This window comes from Schistocerca piceifrons, chromosome 2 (assembly GCF_021461385.2).
Source record: "Schistocerca piceifrons isolate TAMUIC-IGC-003096 chromosome 2, iqSchPice1.1, whole genome shotgun sequence".
Lineage (NCBI taxonomy): Eukaryota > Metazoa > Arthropoda > Insecta > Orthoptera > Acrididae > Schistocerca > Schistocerca piceifrons.
Genome location: NC_060139.1, coordinates 126253955 through 126270760, shown reverse-complemented (window position 1 = coordinate 126270760; position 16806 = coordinate 126253955). Strand labels below are relative to the sequence as shown.

The 16806-nt window shown below is 43.5% G+C and overlaps 1 protein-coding gene across 1 annotated transcript in view; it reads right to left on the bottom strand.

Annotated features, from left to right (window-relative positions):
- LOC124775809 (transforming growth factor-beta-induced protein ig-h3) overlaps positions 1-16806 on the bottom strand; it is a 311145-nt gene that overhangs the window by 256917 nt on the left and 37422 nt on the right. The window lies entirely within an intron of this gene.

Below are 16806 nucleotides of genomic sequence, written 5' to 3'. Positions count from 1 at the left end.
TCCTCCCAAATGCGAGTCCACTACCTCAGCCCCTGCTCTACCTCGCTCGGTGAAACAAGTCGAACTGAATGAAGAGCTTGAATAGGGCGACTGTTTTGCAGAATACCTAAAGGGAACCCGCCACGTTATCCTAGGTCGCGAACGCTCGTCTCAGCGTTGGCGTTCGCCTCGGGGATTGCACGTCCGAATCCTGTCTATGGAAGACATTTTCACTGCCAATGTTTGCAGGCTATGGAAGGAGAAGGCTCCTGATCGCTAGACTTGGCTCCTCTCCTGTCAGGGAGAGGAGTAGGCTCTGTGACGACATGAGGTTCCACCCCCTCCATCATCATATAACATAAACATGACACTACACTATACACACACCCACTACAGTCTTCTGAACGTATCACATTCACTAGCACACAAGTAAACTTCTTCCCACCAGGATGGCCAGTTTCCCCTGCGCTAGACTGCTTTTTACGTCCTCATTGCTTCGTCCATTGCGTCATTTCCCTTCCAAGGGTAGCAGAATTCTATCACTTCATCCACTTCTTGGTGTCCAGTTTTGATGTTAGGTTTATCGCTAATCTCGATTCCGCAATTACATTCGGTTGTCTTCGCTTTGCCCTCAATCCACGCTCTGCACTCATTAGTATCTTCATTCCATTTAACAGATACCGTAATTCTTCTCCAATTCCACTGAAGATAGCAATGTCGCCAGCGAATCTTGTCATTGATAGCCTTTCATCCTAAATTTTAATTTTCTCTGTCTTCTATTCTTACCCTTTCCACTTCGAACATTTAGTAAATTATCCGCCTCTACCTCTACCCGTGGTCTAGGGGTAGCGTCTTTGATTCATAATCAAAATCGTCTTCGGTCCCGGGTTCGATCCCCGCCACTGCCTAAATTTTGATAAATAATCAGCATTGGCGGCCGAAGACTTCCGGCATAAGAAGTCAGCCTCATTCTGCCAACGGCCTTGTCAAAGAGGGCGGAGGAGCGGATAGGGGTTCAGGGCACTCTCTTGTCCTAGGGGTGGGAAATTGCTCCTAAAGGCGGAAGAATCAGCAATGATCAACGACATGAGGATGCAGAAGGCAATGGAAACCACTGCATTAAAGACACGTAACGTGTATCCACAGGACATGTGGCCTGTAATTGAAGAAGTGTCATGATGATCTCTCCATTGGCAAAAGATTTCGGAATAGTCTCCCATTCGGATCTCCGGGAGGGGACTGCCAAGGGGGAGGTTACCATGAGAAAAAGGTTGAATAATCAACGAAAGGATAACGTTCTACGAGTCGGGGCGTGGAATGTCAGAAGCTTGAACGTGGTAGGGAAACTAGAAAATATGAAAAGGGAAATGCAAAGACTCAATCTAGATATAGTAGGGGTCAGTGAAGTGAAGTGGAAGGAAGACAAGGATTTCTGGTTAGATGAGTATCGGGTAATATCAACAGCAGCAGAAAATGGTATAACAGGTGTAGGATTCGTTATGAATAGGAAGGTAGGGCAGAGGGTGTGTTACTGTGAACAGTTCAGTGACCGGGTTGTTCTAATCAGAATCGACAGCAGGCCAACACCGACAACGATAGTTCAGGTATACATGCCGACGTCGTAAGCTGAAGATGAACAGATAGAGAAAGTGTATGAGGATATTGAAAGGGTAATGCAGTATGTAAAGGGGGACGAAAATCTAATAGTCATGGGCGACTGGAATGCAGTTGTAGGGGAAGGAGTAGAAGAAAAGGTTACAGGAGAATATGGGCTTGGGACGAGGAATGAAAGAGGAGAAAGACTAATTGAGTTCTGTAACAAGTTTCAGCTAGTAATAGCGAATACCCTGTTCAAGAATCACAAGAGGAGGAGGTATACTTGGAAAAGGCCGGGAGATACGGGAAGATTTCAATTAGATTACATCATGGTCAGACAGAGAATCCAAAATCAAATACTGGATTGTAAGGAGTACCCAGGAGCAGATATAGACTCAGATCACAATATAGTAGTGATGAAGAGTAGGCTGAAGTTCAAGACACTAGGCAGGAAGAATCAATACGCAAAGAAGTGGGATACGGAAGTACTAAGGAATGACGAGATACGTTTGAAGTTCTCTAACGCTATAGATACAGCTATAAGGAATAGCGCAGTAGGCAGTACAGTTGAAGAGGAATGGACATCTCTAAAAAGGGCCATCACAGAAGTTGGGAAGGAAAGCATAGGTACAAAGAAGGTAGCTGCGAAGAAACCATGGGTAACAGAAGAAATACTTCAGTTGATTGATGAAAGGAGGAAGTACAAACATGTTCCGGCAAAATCAGGAATACAGAAATACAAGTCGCTCAGGAATGAAATAAATAGGAAGTGCAGGGAAGCTAAGACGAAATGGCTGCAGGAAAAATGTGAATACATCGAAAAAGATATGATTGTCGGAAGGACAGACTCAGCATACAGGAAAGTCAAAACAACCTTTGGTGACATTAAAAGCAACGGTAGTAACATTAAGAGTGCTACGGGAATTCCACTGTTAAATGCAGAGGAGAGAGCAGATAGGTGGAAAGAATACATTGAAAGCCTCTATGAGGGTGAAGATTTGTCTGATGTGATAGAAGAAGAAACAGGAGTCGATTTAGAAGAGATAGGGGATCCAGTATTAGAATCGAAATTTAAAAGGGACAGGATGATAGGACATCTGCTAAGACATGAGGAAATGACTTCCATGGTACTAGAGGGAGCTGTAGAGGGCAAAAACTGTAGAGGAAGACAGAGATTGGAATACGTCAAGCAAATAATTGAGGACGTAGGTTGCAAGTGCTACTCTGAGATGAAGAGGTTAGCACAGGAAAGGAATTCGTGGCGGGCCGCATCAAACCAGTCAGTAGACTGATGACAAATAACCTATAGCTTACAACTGTTTTCCTGACTATTTCGAACATTCTGCAGCATTTTAATTGTCGAACGCTTTTTCTTGGTCAACAAATCCCATGAACGATTCTTGATTTTTCTTAAGTCTTGCTTCCATTACTAAGTGCAACGTGCGAGCTACCTCTCTGACGCCTTTCCAACCGATCGTCATCTAACAGATCCTCAATTTTCTTTTACATTCTTCTGTACATTATTGTTGTCAGGAGCCTTGACCCATGAGCTGTTAACTTGATTGGGTGATAGTTCTCGCACTATATGCCCTTGCTATCTTCGTTACCGTGTGGATGACATTTTTCCGAAAGTCTGATGGTACATCGGGAGTCTCATATATTCTAAACAGCAACTTGAATAGTTTCTGCACACTAATAGAAGTTCGGATGCCATCCCCCCCCCCCCCCCCCTGCTCCCCAACGCTTTTAGAAATTCCGATGGAATGTTATCCATCCCTTCTGCCTTACGTGATCTTAAATCTTTCAAAGCTCTGTGAAAATCTGACTCTAACACTGGATTCCCTTTGACATTCTATCGACACCCTTTGTTTTTCCATAACTTCATCAGACCAATCCTTCCCTTCGAACAGGATTTCACTGTCTACTGTCCATCTCTCCGCTCTCTGCTCTGCGTTTAATATCGGAATTCCCATTGTACTCTTAATGTTGATGCCTTTACTTTTACCTTTACAGTAGGTTGTTTTGACTTTTCTGTGTGCTGAATCTGTCCTTACGACGGCCATTTCTTTTTCGATTTTATCACATTTTTCATGCAAACATTTCGCTGTAGCATTCCTGCGCTTCTAATTTATTTCATGGTAATTACTTAATGTAGTACTGATTCCAAGGGAACATGCAAACAAATTATTGGAATCTGCTGAACGCATTTGTCAATCAAGAAAAGCCATCTCTAAAAGCAAATGTTGATAAATCATTATATTCAACAGTTTCTAATCAGCGCAGCATGGAATGGGTGGAATTTTCGTAGTGGCTGGCCTGACAGAAAAACAGATGGACGATTAATTTTTAATTTTTTTAACTGTTGAACTGCATGAGTGGTACTAATTGCTTGCACCTAAAACTATTAATATCAATCACTACTGCCATTCACAAATGCAGCCGCAGATAAAACGCTTTCTGGAAGCATTCGCACAATAAATCGACGATTCAATAAATCGAGCCGACGGAGATAAATGAACGTTGTCTCCCAATTCCGGCTGACAGGAAGCTTAACGAGAGCCTGATAAATGCGGCAGTATATTTGCTTTTCTACGGTGGCCCACTTCTAACTGCTGACAATTAGTACAGGGAAAATACTGGAAGCGGACAGTCTGATATGGAGAGTCCCTTTAGTTAACACGGCAACCCCTGAAATCCTGTGTTCCAGCCACGAGCTGTGATACAGGCCAAAGTAAAATTTTGGTTTTTAATACCTGAAGTGTTGTCAAAATTACTTATGAAAAGACAGTTTAGGGCAGTGGTAGGACTCTCTTTTTTTTATTATTGAGAGAGAGTATGATTCTGCTATTTTATTTATCATGTTTCACTGTGTGAGACTTTTGCTGTCAAGTAAAATTTGATTTTACTTGTTTTCTTATTTGTTCTTCAATGGTATAGTGGCAGGACACAAGATAATTGCCAACTTATCAACAATCGACCTATTTCCGCTACAAAGACTAAATAGAAATTGAAAAAAATCTTCTGTGTCAGAAACCATTCTATATAATAATCAACAAGATCGTATACCTTCCTAGGCGACAATTATTTTTTTTCTTCTACTAAATCAAGAAATATTTGTCGAAGACCTCACTATTAGTAGGCAATTGGAGCTCATCGTGAACAGCAATCTGGAAATGATTATAATGACGCTAGCTTAGAAACTTTATCGGAAGGTGGAAGTATTTGTCGCTTAGTAGCTCTCATTCCAACATGAAAATTACGAACTGAGCGACCAAAACTCGCGAGAAGGTTGTCCCATTTGAAGATGTGTCTCCACTATACTCTACTATTTGGGCTAGATTTTGAGTACGGCGCGAGTGCAGACACAATATCTGGGCAATCTGTTACAGACAGGTCAGTAATCGAAGTGGCAACACGTCGCGAGTTAACATACGAGGTGCGTTCAGTAAGTAATGCAACACTTTCTTTCTCGGGCAAATTTCGGTTGAAAAACAAGTGGAATTAGTTTTGGGACATCGTGGAATACTCCCCCCCCCCCCTCCCCCCTCCTTCCGCCCCTATGGTTTCGTGAAGTTTGCTGGGTGACTGGCTCACCCAGGCTTTAGGTAAGAGGTCCGCCAGTCACGATTACCTACTTGTTTCACTTCGATTGGTGTTCTCTTTTCGTTGTGTTTCCTTTCCTTTTTTAGTGCGTTTCTTTTCCTCTTGTTTTGCCTCTGTATGTGAGGATTTGTAACTGCGTCAGGTCTGTGTCTTTTAGTCGTTCTCCTTGTTCGCTGTCCGTCTTCGTCCCTTCACCGCATGTGTGTTCCAGTTTCTATGCGTTTGGGCGCTGATGACCAAGCTGTTTAGCGCCCGAAAACCTCAAACCACACACACACACACACACACACACACACACACACACACACACACACTCGTGAAGTTCGGGTAGGTGGCACCACAATACGTCAAAATGGCGTCTGCAACGGGGGTGCGTTTCTAGTAGAGAGCTGTCACTGAGTTTCTTTTGGCTATTCATAAGCGCTTGCTGAATGTCTGAGGACACCTGGCGATGAACCAAAGCACGGAGAGTCGTTGGGCGAAGAGTCTGTCATCATCGCAACAAGATCTCACAAGCCTGTCCGATCTCCCGCTTGTCGGCCGGCCGAACACAGCTGTGACTCCAATGTTGGCACGTGCGGACACTCTCATTCGAGTCCGGCCGATGGACCACAAACAAACACCTCGCTGCCCAACTGTACGCCTCTGTTCGTTGTGCTGACACACTCATCGACCAGTTGGGGTACTTAAAGATACGTGTATGTGCTAGGTTCCTCACCGCTCAACACAAGACCATAAAGAGCAACGAAGGACCACCTGTGAGGAATTGCTTGCAAGTTATGAGGCTGACCGTGACAATTTTTTGTCTAATATCGCCGCAGGCGATTTGTTGGACTGTTCTTCCTCATACACCCAACAGCCGGAATGGCACACCATTCAACTTCCATCTGTTTGGACCACTGAATGATGCATTCCACAGGAAGCAGTACGTGGATGATGCGTACGTTACTGATGCAACAAGATGTTGGCTCCGACGTCGACCAGAACAGTAGTACCATGTGGGCATACAGGACCTCCCATTAAGGTCGTGTAAGACCGTCGCACTGAACAGAGATTATGTTGAAAAATTGGGTTTTGTAATCAAGAGAGTGGGAAAGAATATGGTGTATTGGAGTCCACAGGTCGGCCAAAAGTATTCCACAAACGGACGTATGGGACGATCGACATCTGCTGATAATTGGCCGCTACTGACTGGAATGTGAGGTGCAGGGGAGTCATTTCTACCAGGACTGTACGTAGACAAATCCATCGCCACCGACCGAATCATCAGACAAACACCAAGCCTTCATCCTACTGACAGACCTCCATCCGCGTCATCACATGGCCCCGGTGCGGTACTGCAGAGAGATTTGGCATTAAACCGAAGACATTTTCCCTATAAGCTCATCTTTTAGTTACACACAATAGCTTATAGTTTTTGCCTTCTACAGCTCCCTCTAGTACTGTGGCAGTCATTCCCTGATGTCTTAGCAGATGTCCTATCATCCTGTCTCTTCTCCTTGTCAGTGTTTTCCACATATTCCTTTCCTCTCCGATTCTGCGCAGAACCTCATCATTCCTTGCCTAGTCAGTAAACCTAAGTTTCAACAGTCTTCTGTAGCACCACATCTCAAATGCTTCGATTCTCATGTGTTCTTGTTTTCCCACAGTCCATGTTTCACTGCCATACAATGCCCTGCTCCAAACGTACATTCTCAGAAATTTCGTCCTCAAATGAGGGCTTTGTTTGATGCTAGTAGACTTCCCTTGGCCAGGAATGCCCTTTTTGCCAATGCCAGTCTGCTTTTGACGTCCTCCTTGCTCCGTCCGTCGTTGGTTATTTTGCCGCCTAGGTAGCAGAATTCCTTAACTTCATCTACTTCGTGACCATCAACCCTGATGTTAAATTTCTCACTGTTCTCATTTTTGCTTCTTCTCATTACTTCGCTCTTTCTTCGATTTACTCTTAATCCATATTCTGTACTCATTAGATTGTTCCTTTCATTCAGCAGATCATGTAATTCTTACTCACTTTCGCTCACGACAGCAATATCATCGGTGAATCGAATCATTGATATCCTTTCACCCTGAATCTTAAAGTCACTCTTGAATCTTTCTTTTATTTCCATCATTGCTTCTTCGATGTACAGACTGAACAGAAGGAGTGAAAGCCTACTCCCTTTCTAATCCGAGCAATTCGTACTTGGTTGTCCACTCTTATTATTCCCTCTTGGCTCTTATACATACTGCATGTTACCCGTCTCTCCCTATAGCTTACCCCTATTTTTCTCAGAATTTCGAACATCTTGCACCATTTTACACTGTCGAAGGTCTTTTCAGGTCGACAAATCCTATGAACATGCCTTGATTTTTCTTTAGTCTTGCTTCCATTATCAGCCGCAACGTCAGAATTGTTTCTCTGGTGCCTTTACTTTTGCTAAAGCCAAACTGATCGTCATCTAACACTAAGTTACTGCTGAGTTAAAAACAAATAAATTTACCAAGTCTTGAGTACAGCGGGACATTATCAAAAGCGGGTATATGCTGACGAATGGAAGAAGAATTGATCCATTTCTAAGGAGGGTAAGGTGGATTTTGAGCGAAAAGGGGGATAAAATCGTTAGACCATCGCGCGCTTTAACATGCAACACAATTTACCAAGAACGTCTAAGATTCCAGGTATGGAAGGATTAAGAACTGAATGTCCGATAGAAAGATTTAACAGACGGCATCAGGTCGGACGAGGTGTTCTACCGGTTCAAATGGCTCTAAGCACTATGGGACTTAGCATCTGAGGTCATCAGTCCCCTAGACTTAGAACTACTTAAACCTAACTAACCTAAGGACATCAGACACATCCATGTCCGAGGCAGGATTCGAACCTGCGACCGTAGCAGCAGCGAGGTTCCGGACTGAAGCGCGTAGAGCCTCTCGGCCACAGCGGCGGGCTGTTCTACCGGTAAGCCGTGCTCTGTAGGCAGGAAGACGTACCGACAGGCCTCTTGATTTCCGACCAGCAACTCCAGCGAAGTGGAGGTCCTTGACATCTGAGAAAACTGACTGTGCGTGCTCAGAGGCGAGGATTCATCCGCCCAGTTCCCGATGTTTATTGCCGTAAACTCCTCGCTTACGGCAGCTTTCACGTAATTAAGGACGTGCCGCTTATGGTCCCTTGAACTTTGGAAAGGTTAATGCGAGTTTCTCTCAGAAGTGAGTCACACACACTCCTGTGTGCAGACTTGACGAGAGCGTGGGCCGACAAATTTCCGTCTGACTGACGGTACGTGCACCTCGATGTTGCGTGCGTACGTGAGTGCGCGCGGGGTGACGGGGCAGATGTGGGCGTGGCGAAGCTGGATTGAATCGAGGGGAGCCCCTCTGGCTTACTGAAAACGCCTGTGTGTCGACGGCTTTAGAGGCGTCGCTGTTATTAGTCAAACAGTATCGCGAATGAAATACCACTATGGCGCGCCTCCCTCACAAGCCACGCATTACATATTTCCAACAATATGTGCCTCTTTTTGTTGAGTTTAGGAGGATGAACACGTTTTTCTTTTAAATTCTGTAAATAAAAAAAAACTGATCAAGTGCAAGGCTACAAATACAGGTGACCAACGTTTAAACGCCGCGATTCTTTCATTTGTTAACGTGAAAAATCCCAGGTTTCACCCATGGTTCGGAATACAAGTTAAACTGTAGGACCCCCTAGAACTGCGTGAGACGTTTCGCAGATCGGGGGAAGGGACGGGCCGATCTCTTTCACTGGAATCATAACTAGTTAAGTACCGCGTTTTTATACCACTTTCTGGACGAGAACAGTTTTACATAGTCACTGTTAATTGTGAGTCTAATAGCTCATAAGTTTCACCGTATGATTTTGACATTAATAAACTTACAATACATCCTTCGAAGACTGCCGTACACAGTATTAAAGCATTTTGCGTTACAGATATCTTCTTTCAGTTACAACAGTTTTAAAGAAATTTCCAGGGGATTCGTGGTAGATCTTAATCACTTATCCCGTTCCTATTGTCTTTATCTTCATTCATATTAGAATACGGCTGATAGCCATGTTGATTTGTACCTTCCTTTTCCCCTTAACCAGTATTACATTCTTTTTCATAGCAACTACGATTAACGGGATCGCTTTTATACGATATATGTGGAAGTACGGAGACTCTACATCTATTCTTGGAAAGAAGAAGCGTCTTCTGGCGTTGTTTGAGTCAATTATTGTACAGTCAATAACTTAAAACTGTATTAGGACGACAATAAACGTACTTATTTTGCGAAGGAAACACAGACATATACTACAAGAATACATAAGAAGATAAAGACAGCGTGTTACATGATGTTAGTCCTTTTTTTCCCTATTAAGTATTACAGCCATATTTGTTTTTTTTTCAGCTTCATTTCCTCTCATTCGCACAGGTCCTAGTGTTCAGCAAAACATCGTGTCCCTATGTTCGTTCGAAGTATGTACTATTTAGTCATTTGCTTGATCGTCTAGCGATAAATACATAATGAATCTAAGATGTCTCAACATCGACGCAAGTGTACTCTCATTGGTACCAACTACAGTGGACAAATAGCTCTTGGATTTTCAGTTACATCAAGAGTTTGCAGTCACACCAAGATAGCGCGTGTCCAAAACGGAGCCCTGTGGACAGAAAGATCTCGTGATACTGGACCACAAGCGTAAGAAGTTGATGTGTGCTGTTCTGTACCCCTTTTACGCACACATGGTTCAGTGCTTCGTACATCATAGTGGAGCGGTAACGTGAGTGGACGTATTAAAACCAGAATGATCAATTTTGGTCTCACAGTTTGATCTCGATAGTACGCCTGGTGTCGAAGATAGGCGTTGAGAGAAGCCAGTATTCATTTACTGTCACTGTCAGCGATTAAGTTCACAGTATCAGCATGAACCCACACTGGGTTGTGCGGACTGAAGTGAAGATCTTTCGCATTCGTCAATTGGCAACTGGCCATAAGGCACGTTTGAGAACAAGAAATGAAATTTTACGTGTTGCATTACGTGGTGTGTGTGTGTGTGTGTGTGTGTGTTTGTGTGTGTGTGTGTGTGTGTGTTGGGGTAGCGAAATGACTAATAAATAGGTTTTGAATAAATGACATTCTTTAAGCTAACACCTTTAGGATGTGTACAAGTTATTTACTATTCAACCGGTTCCCATAACCAGTCCATGATCACAAATTTTGCTTGTACTAATGACTTCCAAGCTAGTTTCATATATACTACCTAGCCAGCTTGGGTGTAATTGTATCAGTGCAAAATTCTTATCATAGGCAGGTGCCGAAAACCGGTCGAATAGCAAACAATATGTAAGCAGCTTAAAGGTGTTATTTCTCAAATAAATGGAAGCTGCGAAGCGCATTGCATCCGAAATTTTCATTCGAATGAGTGTTTTACCGAAAAAACCTAGTGGATAACAACCACCGTTGTACACACGCATAGCGAAAAACCAAGTGGATAACAACAACCGCTGTATACAGGCAGATTGAGAAGAAAATGTAACATTCATAGCTCAAAATATATTTCACAGAAGATAGACTGGTGACTTCAACTTTTACAAGCCCATACCCTTAATTTACCAACTTTTTGCAATTTGTTCAGTTTTTATCTGCAGTTCATAGCAAATAAATGATGGTCAGAGTCTATATCTGCCCCTGGAAACTTCTTACAGTTTGAAACTTGGTTTCTAAATCTCTCAATGTGAAACCTTTCAAGTCTCTTCCACGTATACAGACTTCTTAATTGATTCGATGGCCACGTGTTAATCATGATTAAATTATGCTCTGTGCAAAATTCTACCAGGTGCCTTCGTCTTTCATTACCTGAGAAACAATGACTGCTGAATGGAGGATTTAGAGTTTGGGAGTGCTGACAGAAATATGGAAAAAGGAGAGGCTATACTACTTGTGTAAGTTTATGAATGTAATGACATCGAACGAAAGAGGATATAAATGAGGATTTGTCTCCATGAGTGAGGTTTTAGCAGGATGAGCAGGCCGGGGAAGCAAAGGCTTATATCGATTAGAAAAATTCATAAACATTCATTTGAATACGGAACCAAGAACAAGTGAAGGGAGAGTACCACTTTGAATGTTCCTGATGCTTGGTCATTGTTGACAATTTTCATGATGCGGAGTAAGTGAATTATATCTTATAGTGCACCAGATAAGAGAGGCAGATGTTCACCCTATATATCGCAACATACGCGGACATCGGGAGATGGTATTCACCTCTTTAGCGCCTTCAGCATAAGCAGGCCAAATGTTGTTGTTGTTGTGGTCTTCAGTCCTGAGACTGGTTTGATGCAGCTCTCCATGCTACTCTATCCTGTGCAAGCTTCTTCATCTCCCAGTACCACTGCAACCTACATCCTTCTGAATCTGCTTAGTGTATTCATCTCTTGGTCTCCCTCTACGATTATTACCCTCTACGCTGCCCTCCAATACTAAATTGGTGATCCCTTGATGCCTCAGAACATGTCCTACCAACCGATCCCTTCTTCTAGTCAGGTTGTGCCACAAACTTCTCTTCTCCCCAATCCTATTCAATACTTCCTCATTAGTTATGTGATCTTCCCATCCAATCTTCAGCATTCTTCTGTAGCACCACATTTCAAAAGCTTCTATTCTCTTCTTGTCCAAACTATTTATCGTCCATGTTTCACTTCCATACATGGCTACACTCCATACAAATACTTTCAGAAATGACTTCCTGACACTTAAATCTATACTCGATGTAAACAAATTTCTCTTCTTCAGAAACGCTTTCCTTGCCATTGCCAGTCTACATTTTATATCCTCTCTACTTCGACCATCATCAGTTATTTTGCTCCCCAAATAGCAAAACTCCTTTACTACTTCAAGTGTCTCATTTCCTAATCTAATTCCCTCAGCATCACCCGACTTAATTCGACTACATTCCATTATCCTCGTTTTGATTTTGTTGATGTTCATCTTATATCCTCCTTTCAAGACACTGTCCGTTCCATTCAACTGCTCTTCCAAGTCCTTTGCTGTCTCTGACAGAATTACAATGTCATCGGCGAACCTCAAAGTTTTTATTTCTTCTCCATGGATTTTAATACTTACTCCGAATTTTTCTTTTGTTTCCTTTGCTGCTTGCTCAATATACAGATTGAATAACATCGGGGAGAGGCTACAACCCTGTCTTACTCCCTTCCCAACCACTGCTTCCCTTTCATGTCCCTCGACTCTTATAACTGCCATCTGGTTTCTATACAAATTGTAAATAGCCTTTCGCTCCCTGTATTTTGCCCCTGGCAGGCCAATTACGCCGATAAATATCGGGGAAGACGATTTGTTGCTCGTCATCTCGAGCGTTGTGTGTGTCTTTGCTCTGATGTCAGTGTTAATCTCTGTAAAACAGCACGCGTTTGCAGCACATGACGAACCAAACGGTGGCCGCCTGCATTAACGCACACATTCAGTCGCGTATCAGTGCTCCAATATCGCTCCAATATTCTTTGCGAACTCGCTATTCACAGTCGTCGTCATGCGAACAGGTCATCGGTAAATCTACAGTGACGTCACATTTCGTCGATCACTGCCACCGTAACAACTTCATTCGGCTTTCTTCGATCTCCACATCTGCACCACTTCAGTAGCATTAGCTGCTATCAGGCTCCAGTTTAATGACACGACAAATTATATTCACGGAGACCATTAATTCGCTCCCATTTAATCTCCTCGCTTGATTCTATCGCGCAATTTTCGTCCATGAGGTGTATTGGTCTCTCATACAGCACTGATAACTGGCAGCCGATAATTCGCAATATTCAACTGTCAGGTACTGCCGTTTATAAACGGACCTAATACGGTCTTTCAGAGAGCGCTACCCCATAATTCTAAACTTTGAACATCATACCAAACTTCGAATGCTCTTACTTTGTTTCTATGTACAGGTTCGTAACACATACATCGAAAATCTCAGAAGACTTTTTTTTCTTCGACACAAATCATAACACACATTATCTTATTAACAACTTAAAAAGAAAGTTTTGAAGTTATGATATCTGATTTTTATTGTTTGTACGACGTTGAAGAACACAGATGCTTTACCGACCGATATGTGAAGAGAGAGTGCTATTACGTTCCGATGGATATTTATACGATAATTTGTTTCCTCTTTCGACGGCACTTCTAATGTACTGCAACGAAGTGACGAGGAAAAAAGCATGAAACTGAAGACCAGTTTATAAGAGAAGAAACAGTAATTGAAAAATTGCTTAAATAGTCTAAGGGTTACAACAAAGTCAAGACAAAGAAATATGGAAAGAAGGGTAATGGTTGCATTAACAATAAGCAAGGTAATGAGGAAAAAATTGTAGCGGACCTCAAGCTAGAACAGGTAGACAAATTGTATGCCAGTGATACACGAAAGGAGCAAGCGTTTTAAAAGAACTAAATTAACATTACTATCGAGGATAAAGTTTTGTCGGAACAAATAATTTTGATTAATGTTTCTTTTACGGCTTGCAGAAAATTGCAGTCTTGCCTACGTGTAATTCGAAAATTTAGAAAAAATATTTCCACCCCGAATAAAAACAAAATTTTTCCAGCCTTTAGCCGTGCCAGATATTTGTTTAACCTTCGGTTGTTTGATCGTGTTAGTCCTTCCCGTGTTCATTCAGGATGGACGCGACCAGATAGGCTGCATGATCTTCACACGCTCTGTTTCATTAATGGATTTCTTAATCACTGGTGTCCTTAGTACATCTCAACATATATCAGATACGTATCATCATTCCATAACCGCTATACCAGATGGAAAGTGCCAGCATCATCGTTCGACCTCGCATAACACTAAATCTTTCCCGTCTCCTCTTCCATTTCAACTATATGACTGATAAACAAACTGTCCTGTAGCCGATACCCGAAACGAGTCAGTGTTTAAGAGAATATTAAACGTTTATCGGTTATCGTCAGTGGTACAGCTTCCTTCTCGGCATATTACAGCTGTTTTCATTCTGTCGGGCAGTGAACCAGTATTTCTGTCACATTGTCTACACTATCCATGCATTTCATCCTTCTGTCTTTCTGTTTTTTTTCCCTTGTCTCCCATCTCTTCTGCTGACCTTACCTTACAGTTTTTCGCACTTCCTGTGACTAGTAAACTTCTTATCGGCATTTGATTTCTTCTGTACTGTTGCCATACATTTTCTTAGATGTTATTAATCACATTTGACAAGAACGTAATGAAGAAACTGCTTAACAGAATGTAAAAAAGACTGACATTTCAGATTTCTCTTCTGTACTATTATTATCATTATTCTTTCGATGCATCTTACTTTAGGGTACGTTAATTCAACAACTTTCTAATGTTCTGTGCCTTTCTACTAGCCCAGTACTGTTTCATTATTTCTTCTCCTGCTTTCCTTTCTACTCCAGCGATTTGGATTGTTCGTTTGGTTTTCATTTTGCATTTTGACTCGGAACCTCTCTTTCTTGCCTGTTTTTTTTCGGTAGTTTGGTAAAGAATTTCATTCTTTATGCGAATTTGTTTGTTTTGGTATCTTCCTTTCTTTGATCTCCAGTCTTTCAACTGGGCCATGGTTGGTGATGGACAATGTTTCGGCTGCATGCAGACCTTGCGCTTTGATAACTGTATTTTGGATTCCATGAAAGGTACCTTTTCAAATGGTCTGAGCAGTATGGGACTTAACAGCTATGGTCATCAGTCCGCTAGAACTTAGAACTACTTAAACCTAACTAACCTAAGGACATCACACAACACTCAGCCATCACGAGGCAGAGGAAATCCCTGACCCCGCCGGGAATCGAACCCGGGAACCCGGACGCGGGAAGCGAGAACGCTACCGCACGACCACGAGCTGCGGACAAAGGTACTTTTTGGTATGTGTTTTGGTGAGTTAGAAGGCCAGTTCAACTTTACTACTTCTAGATTCCATTGTTTTAGTATTATTTACACTGCCGGAAAAAATTGGTACACCTGGAAAAACGACGTTGATTTTGGTCCGATGACGGCGTATCCCTCATGGGGGGATAGTAGATGTACTGATAACGGTTTCAAAGTCACCAACGAATAGATAGTATAGTGGCACAGCTACTGGAGCGCCATCTGTGTCTACCGTTTAATAGGTTGGTTGGTTGGTTTGGGGAAGGAGACCAGACAGCGTGGTCATCGGTGTCATCGGATTAGGGAAGGATGGGGAAGGAAGTCGGCCGTGCCCTTTCAGAGGAAACATCCCGGCATTGGCCTGGAGTGATTTAGGGAAATCACGGAAAACCTAAATCAGGATGGCCGGACGCGGGATTGAACCGTCGTCCTCCCGAATGCGAGTCCAGTGTCTAACCACTGCGCCACCTCGCTTGGTGTCGTTTAATAGGGAACGCTCACAGCCAGAAGGGTCCGTGTGGTGTAAACGTGTGAAGCAAGCAGGCGACAATGCCACGGAGACGCACTCGTGCTTCCTACAGCCAACTGAACGAGTTTGAAACGGATCACATTGTGGCCTTTCGAGTGGGGGTTGGCCCACTCAGAGAATTGCCACAAAAACTAGACATACTGCGTCAGTTGTCAGTTGTGCAGTGATTTAGTATCAGTGCTCACGTGAACGCTGTCACTTCCGTAGACGAGGTTCTGGACGTCCACTCAGCGGAGACGCCTGTCAGGATCGTCATATTGTACGGGCAGCAGTGGCAGATCGTACAGCTAACGCTGCGCAGATAAGACGGCTTGTGAGCCCAGACATTTCAACACGAACTGTTGTGAACCGGTTATTAGTTGTGGGATTACCTGCAAGCACACCTCTAGCCGACCTTCCACTCGCGCAACAGCATCGACGTACACGACTCGGCTGGTGCCGTCAGACAATCAGTTCGAAGGTGGAATGGTGCGTCGTGGTGTTCAGAGATGAAAGCAGATTCTGCCTGCACGCGAATGATGGTCGTTTGGGAGTGCGACGTGGACGTCGTACAGTGCATTCGTCCCAGACGCACTGGTCCCAAAAAAAAAAATGGTTCAAATGCCTCTGAGCACTATGGGACTCAACACCTGAGATCATCAGTCCCCTAGAACTTAGAACTACTGAAACCTAACAAACCTAAGGACATCACACACATCCATGCCCGAGGCAGGATTCGAACCTGCGACCGTAGCAGTCGCGCGGTTCCGGACTGAAGCGCCTAGAACCGCTCGGCCACCCAGGCCGGCACACTGGTCCCACCCCAGGGCTTATGGTCTGGGATGCGATAAGCTACAACCCTCGTTCAGTTTTGACGTTTCTGGAGGGGACGCTAACCAGCGCTTGGTACATACATAATGTCGTTAGATCCGTTCTTCCACCAGGAAGGTGATGTATTGTTCCAACAGCTTAAAGGTTGCTCACATACTGCCGGTGAAACTCAATGTGTCTACAAGACGTGCAGCGACTTTCCTGGCCAGCATGGTATCCAGGCTTGTCTCCAAACGAGCACGTGTGGTATATGAAGGAACGAGGAGTGACTCAGGTGACTCGTCAACCAAATAGGTTGAGCAGGCGTGGAATAAGATACCTCAGGACAGTATTCGCCACCTGTACGACCGACTGGATGCCAAAAACAGCGCCTGGACAGCCGCCTGTGGAGGCTACATCA